Below are 13,897 nucleotides of genomic sequence, written 5' to 3'. Positions count from 1 at the left end.
AAGTTAAAGCTGTAATATTGAAATTACTAAAACTAAAAGTGAAATAAACATAGATATTTAAAAAACAAAACTGATTTTAAAAAAATGACTAAGAAAATAACCAAATCACTAAAACTAAATTAAAAACGTAGAATATAAAAATCAAAGCCTATTTTAAAATATTTTAAAATACTATAATAGTATTTAAATAATACAAAAAAAAAAAAAACTTTCATCTAATGCGATTATCCAAATAACACAAATAAAGCTTTTATCCAAATAACACAGTGTTGTCTTAAAATTCAGTGATATTCTGAATTTGTTTCCCAAAACTTAGGTTATGTACTCTGTTCTGTGTCTGATTGGTCCTTAAATATCACTTTTTGATATGTGATATTTGTGATATTTGACATCAAAATATAAATGCCTTTTAAATTGTGTATCTCATATCAATTCAATTAATTATCAATTTTTCCATATTTTGATTTCAGATATGTGGTTGCACTCAATGTCAAAAACAATAATAAATTAATAAAGATTAATAATATATATATATATATATATATATATATATATATATATATATATATATATATATATATATATATATATATATATATATATATATATTATTCAAGGGTCAGAATTCACATGACAGTCAAAGGAGAAATATTGATTTCAGATCACATTCATTTATCGACATCATTGCTCTGAGTCTTACCATATATTAGCTATCACTGTCAAAAAAATGTCAGTAGTCATAAAGTGTGTGTATAAGCATGCAAGCTAAACTGCCCAAAGAAGTATTATGACAGATTGTGACCAAGTGTCTGTACGTTGGATACCCATTTAAAATCTATGTGCATGGACTTGGACACTGTTAAGCCGGCTGTTCCTGAATATTCCTACCATGTGCACACTGCAGAACACAGATGGAACTGCAGTCACATCAAAGAGACACACAACAGACTGTCATGGAGCAATAACTGTCACAGCAGACACAGCAGCAACTACACTACACCGGACATATGGCAAACTCACTCATCTTGAAAGCAGAAAAAATACGTTTGCATGTGGTAACTGCATTTTTTAAGGCAATATAAATATGTGTATATAATATGGATGGATGTAACATATTTATGTAAAAAAAAAAAAAAAAAAATAGGTTCATTAAACATCGTTGACCTGTTTCTGTACAATGCATTGAGTGGCCAGCAGATGGCACTCAAACTGCACGTGTTCAGCAGAGGTGGCCTCAAATGGAAGACTTCACATAAATCTGCAGTTTTCCTCACAGTGGTAGATATGGAATGCCTAAAATAATCAGAAATTACTTAACATATCTCTTTGCTAGAATATATGATATAATATAGTTGTATATTAACATGATCATTCATTGTCAAATCTTAATCTAACAATCGATGACACTGCATTTACATTTAAACTCTGTCTGTCTGTTTGTTGTCAATGAGACAAATACAGTTTCTGAAAAGATGAAAGTCTGTTCATTTGTTGCATGTAGAGGCGCTTTTGGAGAGATTTATGGAAAAACTGAGCCCTCATAATGAAAGAATATTACTCATTACTCAATGCTGTAGTCACTTTTGAATTATTGAACCGATAAATTACTGGCGAAAAATGTGTGTCGCTGTAGAAGACTTTAGGGCTCAGTAACATTGTCTGTAATTAACATTTTCTAATTATTCTGTCCTGATTATTCTGTTAATATCTTAAAAACAACTTGGTTCATTAAAATTAACATGCTAAACACCTTTTTCAGCTATGACTTTTGAACACACACAAAACAACATTACTGATTCACCAGCCTGTCAACACAATTATCCTAAAGCACTAGATTATCAAGAGGACATAAATGAGGTGTAAAATAGATGAAAATGTGAAAGTCGTTTTCACAGTACACTCTAATTCAGGCTGTGGTCTGTTTCACAGATGTTTATTCAACTTCGCCTGACAGTAATTTAGAGATAGACTGAGATCGATATCAGAAAACCTTCGATGTGACACACTGTCTGCGCTTTTACCACAGACAAACAGCATCCTTTATCACTACACTGAAGTTGTACTTTTGATTTTCTTTTGCTTCTGCCAGAATGATGAAATGTTCAAACATCACTGAAAGTAGATTAAGCCATGACAAAGTTGAATTGTATTGTTATTTAAGAAATGACTAACTTAATTTATCAAACATTTATGAGAATGTCATGTAAATCTTTAACTGATTCCTTACAGCAGCGCTCGCTGTTCAAGTCAAGTCAAGTCACCTTTATTTATATAGCCTTTTAAACAAAACAGATTGTGTCAAAGCAACTGAACAACATCAATTAGGAAAACAGTGTGTCAATAATGCAAAATGACAGTTAGAGGCATTTCATCATTGAATTCAGTGATGTCATCATTCAAATCAGTTCAGTTTAAATAGTATCTGTGCAATCATTCGCAATCAAGTCAACGATATCGCTGTAAATGAAGTGTCCCCAACTAAGCAAGTCAGAGGCAACAGCGGCAAGGAACCAAAACTCCATCAGTTACAGAATGGAGAAAAAACCTTGGGAGAAACCAGGCTCAGTTGGGGGGCCAGTTCTCCTCTGGCCAGATGAAACCAGCAGTTCAATTCCAGGCTGCAGCAAAGTCAGATTGTGCAGAGGACTCATCTGTTTCCTGTGGTCTTGTCCCGGTGGTCGTCTGAGACAAGGTCTTTACAGGGGATCTGTCTCTGGGGCTCATCTTGTTTTCCTGGTCTCCGCTGTCTTTCAGGGCTGTAGAGGTCCTTTCTAGGTGCTGATCCATCATCTGGGCTGGATACATACTGGATCCGGGTGACTGCAGTGACCCTCTGATCTAGATACAGACTGGATCTGGTGGCTACGGTGACCTCAGAATAAGAGAGAAACAGACTAATTTTAGCGTAGATGCCATTCTTCTAACGATGTAGCAAGTACATCGGGTGTTATGGGAAGTGTTCCTGGTTCCGGTTTACCTAATTAATGCAGCCTAAAAATCCTTTAATGGATTTGGATATTAGAAGCGTATTAGTGTGTTATGTGTAAGCCAGGTTAAAAATATAGGTCTTTAATCTAGATTTAAACTGCAAAGAATCTGCCACCCGCAGTTGACTTTGATATTCTAGGTATTATCAAATTGCCAAAGTTTTGAGAACGCAGTGGACGTGGAGGACTATTATGTAACAAGAGCTTGTTCAAATATTGAGGTGCTAAGCCATTCAGGGCTTTATCAGAATCAGAATCAGAATCAGAATGAGCTTTATTGCCAGGTATGTTCACACATACGAGGAATTTGTTTTCGTGACAGAAGCTCCGCAGTGCAACAGAATGACAGCGACAGAACAAAAAACACATAATAAAGAATAAAAAATACAAAAAATACAAAAAAAATACAAATAAGTAGGTAAGAAATGACAATATACAAATTGACAATTGTATGGCAGGTATATTACAATGAGCAGTTGTGTATGTACAGGTATATTTTGTTAAAATAAATTTAAGGTACAATTAGTATGTGTATTAGATAAATAAGTGTATGTGTATGTAAATATAAATAATGTAGTGTGTTCCACAGTTATTATCAAGTGTTCATTAGATGGATTGCCTGAGGGAAGAAACTGTTGCTGTGTCTGGTCATACTGGTGCTCAGTGCTCTGTAGCGTTGACCAGATGGCAACAGTTCAAAGAGGAAGTGTGCTGGATGTGAGGGGTCCAGAGTGATTTTGCCAGCCTTTTTGCTCATTCTGGATAAGTACAGTTCTTGAATAGAAGGGAGGGTTGTACCGATGATTCTCTCAGCAGTTCCGGACTACCCTCTGTAGTCTTCTGAGGTCAGATTTAGAAGCTGAGCTAAACCAGACAGTTACTGAAGTGCAGAGGATGGATTCAATGATGGTGGAGTAGAACTGTTTCAGCAGTTCTTGTGGTAGGTTGAATTTCCTCAGCTGGCGAAGGAAGTACAACCTCTGCTGGGCCTTTTTCACAATGGAGTCAGTGTGAGTGTCCCACTTCAGGTCCTGAGAGATGTTGTTTCCCAGGAACCTGAATGACTCCACTGCAGTCACAGTGCTGTTCATGATGGTGAGTGGGGGGAGAGCAGAGGGGGTTTCTCCTGAAATCCACGATCATCTCCACTGTTTTAAGCGTGTTAAGCTCCAGGTTGTTGAGAGTGCACCATACAGCCAGCTCTTTAACCTCCTGTCTGTAAGCAGACTCGTCACCTTCCTGAATGAGGCTGATGAGCTTGACAGAGAGGTCCTTAGAAGTGCAATCATTAGTGTACAGGGAGAAGAGCAGTGGGGAGAGAACGCAGCCCTGGGGAGCTCCGGTGCTGATTGTACGGGTGCTGGATGTGTATTTTCCCAGCCTCACTAGCTGCTGGCTGTCTGTCAGGAAGCTGTTGATCCACTGACAGACGGAGGTGGGCACGGAGAGCTGAGATAGTTTGGGCAGGAGGAGGTTTGGGATGATTGTGTTAAAGGCCGAGCTGAAGTCCACAAACAGGATCCTCACATAAGTCCCTGGTCTGTCTAGGTGTTGCAGAACATAAAGCAGTCCAATGTTTACTGCATCATCCACGGACCTGTTTGCTCGGTAAGCAAACTGCAGGGGGTCCAGTAAGGGTACAGTGATGTCCTTCAGGTAAGCCCGAACCAGTTTTTCAAATGACTTCATGACGACAGATGTTAGAGCCACAGGTCTGTAGTCATTAAGTCCAGTTATCTTGGGTTTCTTTGGAACAGGGATGATGGTGGAGCGTTTGAAGCAGGAAGGCATTTCACACAACTCCAGAGTACTGTTGAAGATCTGTGAAAAGATGGGGGCCAATTGGTCAGCACAGGTTCTCAGACAGGCTGGTGTAACACCATCTTACTTTATAAGTAATAAGCAAGATTTTAAAATCTATACGATGTTTAATAGGGAGCCAGTGCAGTGTTGACAGAACGGGTATATGATCATATGATCTAATATGATCATAATTCCTGGTTCTGGTAAGAACTCTAGCTGCTGCATTTTGGACTAGCTGGAGTTTGTTTATTAAGCGTGCTGGACAACCACCCAATAAAGCATTACATTAATCTAACCTTGAGGTCATAAACGCATGGATTAACATTTCTGCATTTGACATTGAGAGCATAGGTCATAATTTAGATATATTTTTGAGATGGAAAAATGCAGTTTTACAAATGCTAGAAAAGTGGCTTTCTAAGGAAAGATTGCTATCAAATAGCACACCTAAGTTCCTAACTGCTGATGAAGAATTGACAGAGCCGCCATCAAGTCTTAGTGAAAGTGAAAGTCGTGACATTTGCCAAGTATGGTAACCCATACTCAGAATTGGTGCTCTGCATTTAACCCATCCAAGTGCACACACACAGCAGTAAGAAGTGGCACTTCAGCCATGGGTATTGAGGGTGGAAGAGAGCGCTGTTCATTAACTCCCTTCCACTTAAAACTCCTGCCAGCACCGAGACTTGAACCTGTGACCTTCTGGTTACAAGTCCAATTCTCTAACCATTAGGCCACAGCTGCCCCACAGCTGCCCCCTTAGACAGCGTTCTAGGCTATTACATGCAGAGTTTTTAGGTCCTACAATTAACACCTCTGTCTTTTCTGAATTTATCAGTAAGAAATTACTCATCATCCAGTTTTTTATATCGCGAAGAAATATAGAGCTGAGTATCATCAGCATAACAGTGAAAGCTAACACCGTGTTTCCTGATGATATCTCCCAAGGGTAACATGTAAATCATGAAGAGTAATGGCCCTAGTACTGAGCATTGAGGTACTTCATACTGCATTTGTGATCGATATGATACCTCTTCATTCACTGCTACGAATTGATGGCAGTCATATAAGTATGATTTAAACCATGCTAATGCACTTCCATTAATGCCAACAAAGTTTTCTAGTCTATGCAAAAGAATGTTGTGGTCAATAGTGTCGAACGCAGCACTAAGATCCAATAGCACTAATAGAGAGATACAACCATGATCAGATGATAAGAGCAGGTCATTTGTAACTCTAAGGAGAGCAGTTTTAGTACTATGATACAGTCTAAATCCTGACTTGAAATCCTCACAGATACCATTTTTCTCTAAAAAGGAATCTAATTCCTTCACTTTCACTTCTGTTTATGTGATCATGCAGGCTCTGTGTAAAGTAAGATGAGATATTTGTCAATAAGCTCAGGATCTGTTGAGCAGCAAATCCTCCAGCATGGTCTATCAGCCATCTCTCTCTCCTCATCCCGTGATCAGTCAATTCTGAAGTTGCCAAGTCTGCATTTTTTTTTTTTTTGTATGCTTTTAAGCTGTTAATGGGTTGATTTTCCCCCGTGGGTTAAAGGTTTCAAATGTTGCTTAAATAACATTTGACTGAAATGGTTGTATTGAAACATTTTGCATGCCTATGATTAAACTGTGCTAGATATTAAGTTTTGTGAAGTAGGGCCACTGGTAGGAAGCTTTTTAGCTGTGTTCATGATCAATATGCATAACTGTAACTGTAAAATATGTATTTTAGGTATGGAAATGACATTTTAAGTTTTGATATTTGGGATATGGTAATTGCACTACTTTGGGCACTATTTTAACCTCCAACCAATCACACCCCAGCCCCCCGCCCCGCACGCACCCACTGTCCTCTTTTTGGAAAACTAAAATATGGTCACCCTACATGACGTTCATGTGCGCACAAAACTACTAAGATGGTACCTTAACGTTTCACAGACACTCCGTGAAATTTATGTTTAATTGATCCATGCAAAAGTTAATATCAGATCATTTTAGAATACAGTATAGGATGTACCGAATATTCTTAAGTTTTATGCAAAAAAGAAATACAACACAAAGATTAACTGATCTCTGTCATGGCTAAAAATAAATGGAAAAAAAAGCTTTTTTGCATAGTTGTGTTTGAGACATGAAAAATGTAACAATGTATCTTTATAAAATAACATGATGTAACCTCGCTCTCACTTGAAATGTGTCCCCACATCAAGTCCTTGAATTTGAGGGTATTGGACCTGGAAATCCTTGAAAGGTCCTTGAATTAGTTAATCAAGGTGTGGGAACCCTGTTGACTTGCCATGGGTTGTTTTTCATGTCTGCGGGTTGCAGCGACCCCAATAATGTGTATTTTAGCCCCCAGAACGCGACTTTTACCAAGGACCCCCTTGAAACGCGGTTAGTTTGGGTTTTTTTTGAGTTTGTTTTGGGTGTGTTTTGTTGTGTGATACTGGCAACCCTTTCAGTCAAGCAGGTAACATTATAATTGCTAACATAGCAGACTCATCGAAAAATACATTGGCATCATGTATTAAAGAGAAAATAATAATCACTTCATCCAATGTTTAAGTGAATAAAATAGCATTGACAGCCTCACTTACTAGAGTTCCACAACTATTGACTTCTCTCTCACCGGACTGTGCATGTGTAGCCCAGGTGATGTCAAGGCAAGGCAAGGCAAATATATTTATATAGTACATTTCATACACAATGGTAATTCAAAGTGCTTTACATATGTAGTAATGAGTGCTCTGGTTAAGTGGGGGTGGGGGGAGGAACTATGGGCTATTTAAACACGTACACATACAGAACATATTAAGTGATGCACAGAACATGAAATGGGGTGAGAACGCCACAAAGGAAGTATGATAGGGTTTGGTGTGCACCCTGAGAACCTCAGCGACCATTGTCTACAGAGACAATTTTTTGAACGACAACAAGGGAAGACTGAAACACAAATTGAATTCTCACATGCCTTAATGGCTTTATTAGAAAAATTTAAATGTTGTAATTCAAAAGGTGTGTCTGATGAAGATGTATTTCTATGGTAACTGAGAGCTTCTTTAAACAGTTTATGGGGGATAAGAGCACTGATGCATTGAAGGATTGTGGTTGGCTGGTGTTAAAGGCAGCCAACGGCCTGGATATCCCATATGTGGGATATCTAGAGCTAGATATGAGAATCCTTGATCAGATTCTCCCGAAGCAAGGGGTATTGGTAGTGAAAGATTCACCTGATTCTGAAACAAGGGAGAGAAAGAAAATGGTCCCAGGTTTGATTGGGATGAATGTAATTCAAATCTGTCATGGCTTGTTGAAGCAAAAGTTTGGGTCTCAGTATGGGGTAAGCCCTATATTGCAGCAATGTGAGGTTCCTTTGAGGCAGGCATTATACATTTGTCAACTGCATGACATGCAAAATCAATCTTTTGTTAACCTTTTGGCTCAAAGCCCAGTAAAGGGGGCAGCAGGTACCCTTCAATTGGTTTGAACCACTACCAGTGGATATACTAGACTCATGCCAAGGGAGTCATTGCTTTTGGAACCCTTGCTAGAGAGCGAGGGGAGTTTACCAGCAGACGTTTTGGTTGTAGGATCAATAGCAATGCCAGAGAAAGGACGATTATTGGTCCCCATAATAAATGTGGGTACTAGTGATGTTATTCTGAATCCACACATTTGGCTGGCTTCTATTCACAGGGTTGAGGTGGTAATTAGTGATGGGGATCCAGATTTAAAATTTACTCCTATGCAGGAAGAACAAAATTGTACAGTGTATATTGAACAATGTAATGCTGCCCAGACAGGGGCAATGGTAGTTCAGGAAGTTGGGACCTTGAAGTTCCCCCAGTTGAATGAGGAACAGGAAGGCAAGGTTAGTAAGTTATTGGACCAATATGCCTCTGTTTTTGTAGAGAGAGATGGGGATCTGGGGTATCCAGATTTGATTGAACATCAAATTCCATTGTTAGATGATGTTCCAGTTTGTCAAAGATATAGGAGGCTGCCACCTAGTCAATATGAGGAGGTTAAGGCTCATATCAAACAACTGTTGGAGCAAAATGTAATTCGGGAGAGCTGCAGTCCATATTCATCACAGATTGTGATTGTAAAGAAGAAGGATGGATCTATTCAGATGTGTGTGGATTATAGGCAGCTGAATGCCAAAACAAGACAAGATGCATACCCACTGCCCAGGATTGAAGTATCTTTGGATGTTTTGAGTGGAGCCTGTTGGTTTTCCATTTTAGTCCTAGCAAGTGGGTATAATCAGGTGGCAGTGGCCAAGAGGGATAAACAAAAGATGGCTTTTTGTACACCATTTGGCCTGTTTGAATATAATCGTTTACCTTATGGCCTATCTAATGGTCCAAGTACCTTTCAACGTCTAATGGAACACATATTCAGTGATGAAAGCTTTCAGTCAGTGCTTTTATACCTGCATGATGTAATTGTATTCTCATCAACAGAGGAGCAACATTTGGAGAGACTAGAGAGAGTCCTGCAACAATTTCAGCATCAGCTTAGCAAATGCTGTTTCTTCCAAAAAGAGGTACATTATTTAGGTTATGTCATTTCTAGTGAGGGGGTGTCAACAGACCCTGAGAAGATTCAAGCTGTGGCAGAATGGGCAAGACCTCAGACCACCAAAGACCTTCAATCTTTTTTAGGATTTGCAAGCTAGTATAGACACTTTGTTCAGGGATTTGCCAATGTTGCAGTACTGTTACATCAGTTGGCCACTGCTGGGGAAGTACCGGAGGGTAAGAAACAAAATAAGAGAGCTTACTTAACCAGTGAACAGTTTAGACAGAAGTGGGATCCCAAGTGTAAACAGGCATTCCAACTGTTGAAAAAGAATTTAACATCTGCCCCTGTGTTAGCTTATGCTGACTTTACAAAGTCTTTTGTCTTGGATATAGATGCCAGCCATGCAGGACTCGGAGCAGTGTTGTCGTAATATGGATAATTACAGTACAATGAAATTGGAATTCCTTGCCCTTAAATTGGCAGTAACAGAGAAATTTTGAGATTATTTAATTGGGAATAGGTTTACAGTCTTTACTGATAATAACCCATTGAGCCATTTGAAGAACGCTAAACTGGGGGCTGTGGAGCAGTGCTGGGCATCACAGTTGGTCATGTTTGATTTTGAAATTTTGTATTGGCCTGGTAGGAAGAACGGAAATGCAGATGCTCTGTCTCGACAAAATTTCACAGGAGGAGAGCAGCGGGTGGTATTAGAGGAAATTGTCACCACGGCGACAGTGAATGCTATTTTTGTTTTTCCCGAATTCAGATACAGGATATGCAGAGGCTGCAGGAGCAGGACCCTATAATTTCACGGTTTAAATTTTATTGGAGTAAAGTAGGAGGACCAGGCAAGAGAGAGAGAGACAAGAGGAGCCAAATTAGTACGTCAACACTTTTATTGGCCAGGGATGTACCAAGATGTGCAGAATTTTTGCAAAAATTGTCTCCGTTGTATTGTGTCTAAAGACATTCAGCCTAAATAAAGAACAGTGATGAACAGCATTCAAGTGTCAAAACCCTTGGAAGTGGTGGCATTGGACTTTACGGTGTTAGAACACTCCCAGAGTGGAAAAGAAAATGTGCTGGTGATAACGGATGTATTTTCTAAATTAACAGTTGCTGTACCCACTGCTGATCAGTGGGCTGTAAAAGTGGCAAAGGTCCTGGTCAAGGAGTGGATTCATCGATATGGCGTTCCAGCTCGGTTTCGTTCTGATCAAGGTCGGTGCTTTGAGGCTGAGATAGTGAAGCAATTGTGTAAAGTGTATGGTATACAGAAGAGCCGAACAACAGCATTCACCCCCAAGGTAATGGGCAGTGTGAGCGTTTTAATAGAACGTTGCATGACCTCCTCCGGGCTCTTCCTCAGAGAAGAAATTGAGATGGGATGAGTACTTGCATAAAGTGGTGTTTGCATATAATATGACTGAAAATGCTACCACTGGATTTTTCCCTTTAATATTTGGTAGAACCCCAGATCTCCCAATTGACCATCTGTTGACCGGGGGGTTGCAGCACCGACTTCAGCAAGCTTATAGTCTGATGCAGAAGAGTCTACAGAACATAGTCACGCAGAGACAACAAAGAGAGCAAGGGGCAGTGAATGAGGCTTGTCTGAATCCAGGTGATTTGGTATATCGGCGGAATCGGAGAGTGAGGGGATGAAATAAGTTCCAGATGTGTGGGAGGATTTGCCTTATTGTGTGGTGGAAAGACTAGATTCAGAAAAGGCAGTGTATAAGGTAGTGCCAGTGGATCAATCGCACCCACCTAAAAATATGCATCGCTTGGAGTTACGTCATTGTGGACCACTACAGAAAGAACCCGTAGTGTTAAGTGAGCATCAAGGTACAGAGTCAAGCACAAGCATGGCACAATTAGAGACGGAGTCAGATGAGGATTGGGAGAAGCTTCAGGTAGTGGTGCCTGAGGATCTGTCATCTGGGGTCACAAGTGCTGAAGAGGAAGGCCCCAGAGTGGAGGAGCAATGTGTCCAACCTGCTGGGCTAGAAGGCACAGTTCGACGCTCACAGAGGTCCACAGCAGGACAGCACAGCAATCCTTTTAGACAGCCACGATCGGTGCAGGGTATGGAAGCAGCAGCAATCCCTGCAGAGTTAAGTCTTAAATCATTTATTGCAGGTGATTTATAAAATAAAAGAAGTGATAGAAGGATAATTTGTGTAGAGTTTAGAAGTGTAAAAGAAATGTAAGGGTGGGATCATCGGGACGATGATTTTACAAGGAGGATGTGGATGTAGTAATAAGCGCTCTGGTTAAGTGGGGGTGGGGGGAGGAACTATGGGCTATTTAAACATGTACACATATTTAACATATTAAGTGATGCACAGAACAATGAAATGCGGTGAGAACGCCACATAGGAAGTGTGGTAGGGCTTGGTGTGTGCCCTAAGAACCTCAGCGACCAGAGCGGCTAAATTTAAATATGCTGTTAACAGATTGCCATGGTTTTGATTTGATTTGTCTCATTTTTTGGAGTTTATTTTGTTTGTGTTGAATTGATTTGAGTTTTGTATTTTTGGTTTGAGTGATTGCTGGCAGTGATGGGTGCGTCATGTTTCCCTAACCTGTGAGATGGGGGTTGGTAAAGAGTTTTAAAGAATTTGTTTAAATAAAAAGGATATATTTATTAATAGACTGGAGGACCTTATAGTAAGTGTTTGCAACCACACAACACATAAACGAAAAGAAAATAATAATAAAAATCACATACAATAATAATAATCACAACAATAAAACAAGGAATTTAAAAACTTTGAAAATGATTTAAAAATTGATTTAAAGGGTTTAAGATTAATTTAAAACAGTTAAGAATAGAAAATGATTATACATAAAATATAGTGCCATCAGTTCGTAAAAGAGGAAAGCAGGCATTTGGAGTCGGACAGAGGTACTGTGAGGCAAGAGAGGGGAGTCTCAAAATGTTTCTAAACTTAAAATGTATTTTTGCCCTTTTTGTGTTGTTTTATTACTTACACAATTGTTTAAAGTATAAAACATTATTATTTACAATACACAGAACTTAAAATGTATTTTTGCCCTTCCCGTGATTTCCGCCTGTGCTGACGCAGCACATTAATGTAATAGGCTTGTTTGAAATGCGCCTCGCCTGAAGGCGAGAGTAGGCGGCTGCAGTGAGGGGAGGAGTGAAATAAGCGCAGGCAAGACGGACAGTTCTGACCTTAGAAGTGGAACAGAGCCTACCTACAAGATCTAAGGCGGATATCGCGTTATTCACACTCGTGCTGTGTTGCTAATAAACTTGATATAATTTCGGTTCTGTTGCTTTTATATGAAAATAAATATGATTAACAAGACACTCAGAGTGCTTGCTATTTAATTCCATATGAAAGGTGTATTTATCATCTATTTTTACTTTAATACAAACATGCATTACAAACAAATACAATAATTCAAACAAACGTTTTAGATATTTATAGAAATATGACAACAATCACATATCTCACACAGAGATCGCACTGTCATATTTGGGAACATTCATGCATAATTTAAATACATAATCATGGAACCAGATAAAAAAAAAAAAATCATTTTAGAAGATGCATAGAAGAAGCATGACATCAGAGCAAGTCGGACATAACTCGGACACTTTTCTAACCGGCATGCATCTCGCGGTGATCGGTTCTGCGCAGATTTTGCTAATCTCAAACAAGCCTACTGACTGAATTCAAAATTTGCATCCTACCGTGCTACTCTTACTATTTCTGCTAGTCTACTTATTTAAAGTAGAAACAGATTTTGTTAAGATTTCAAAGCTTAATGAAGCAGTGTTTTGAAAGCACCCATCACTGGTTGCAGTGTTTGTCTAGTTGCTAGGCCTTTCATGTTTTGTACATTTAAATGGACTCAAAATATACAGGTGAAAATTATACAAAATAGTACAATTTTCAGCAGGGAAAGCAGTTCAGTGTTTTACAGCTAAAGGTTGAGTTATTCAGTTTACGTAGACATTCAACGTAATTTACTTAGATTAAGATTACACCTAAATCACCATGATGTGAATGTGGTGAATATGATCAATTTAACCTTTGAGAGATATAAGTTTCATTAATGCTTCACAAGTTTTATAAACCAGAGGTTTTCTGAGGTCTGGAGATCCTTTAGGGGTGCACAAAGAGGGTCCGTGGAAAATTTACGGGGAAAAAAATAGTAAAATAGGCCTACTTTTCATTTTAATTTCAATTTCTTTTTAAAATCATTAATAAATCAATGAATTAATAAATGCTATCTCCCCTTCCTCCCAATGTGCATTCTTTCAAAAATAGTTAGTAGATACTCTGTATAGTTACTTGCTTTGGAAGAATATTTACAGTGAAAAACCGCTATCCAGATACATTTAAATTAGACAAATTAAAATGTTTCCCTTCTGGTTCAAGGCAAAGTAAATAGTTTTCACGAGAGTAATAATTTTAGTTTTTAGTATAATGACAATATAAAAGCTAATTATTTAATTAGTAAAACAACATGTTGTCTTTTTAAAACATTATAAAGAAAAAAAAAACATTTAAAATGACTTCAACATTTTTCCCA

Source organism: Cyprinus carpio, chromosome A3 (assembly GCF_018340385.1).
Source record: "Cyprinus carpio isolate SPL01 chromosome A3, ASM1834038v1, whole genome shotgun sequence".
Classification (NCBI taxonomy): domain Eukaryota; kingdom Metazoa; phylum Chordata; class Actinopteri; order Cypriniformes; family Cyprinidae; genus Cyprinus; species Cyprinus carpio.
The sequence above is the reverse complement of the archived record's forward strand: the minus strand, read 5'-3'. Positions refer to the sequence as shown.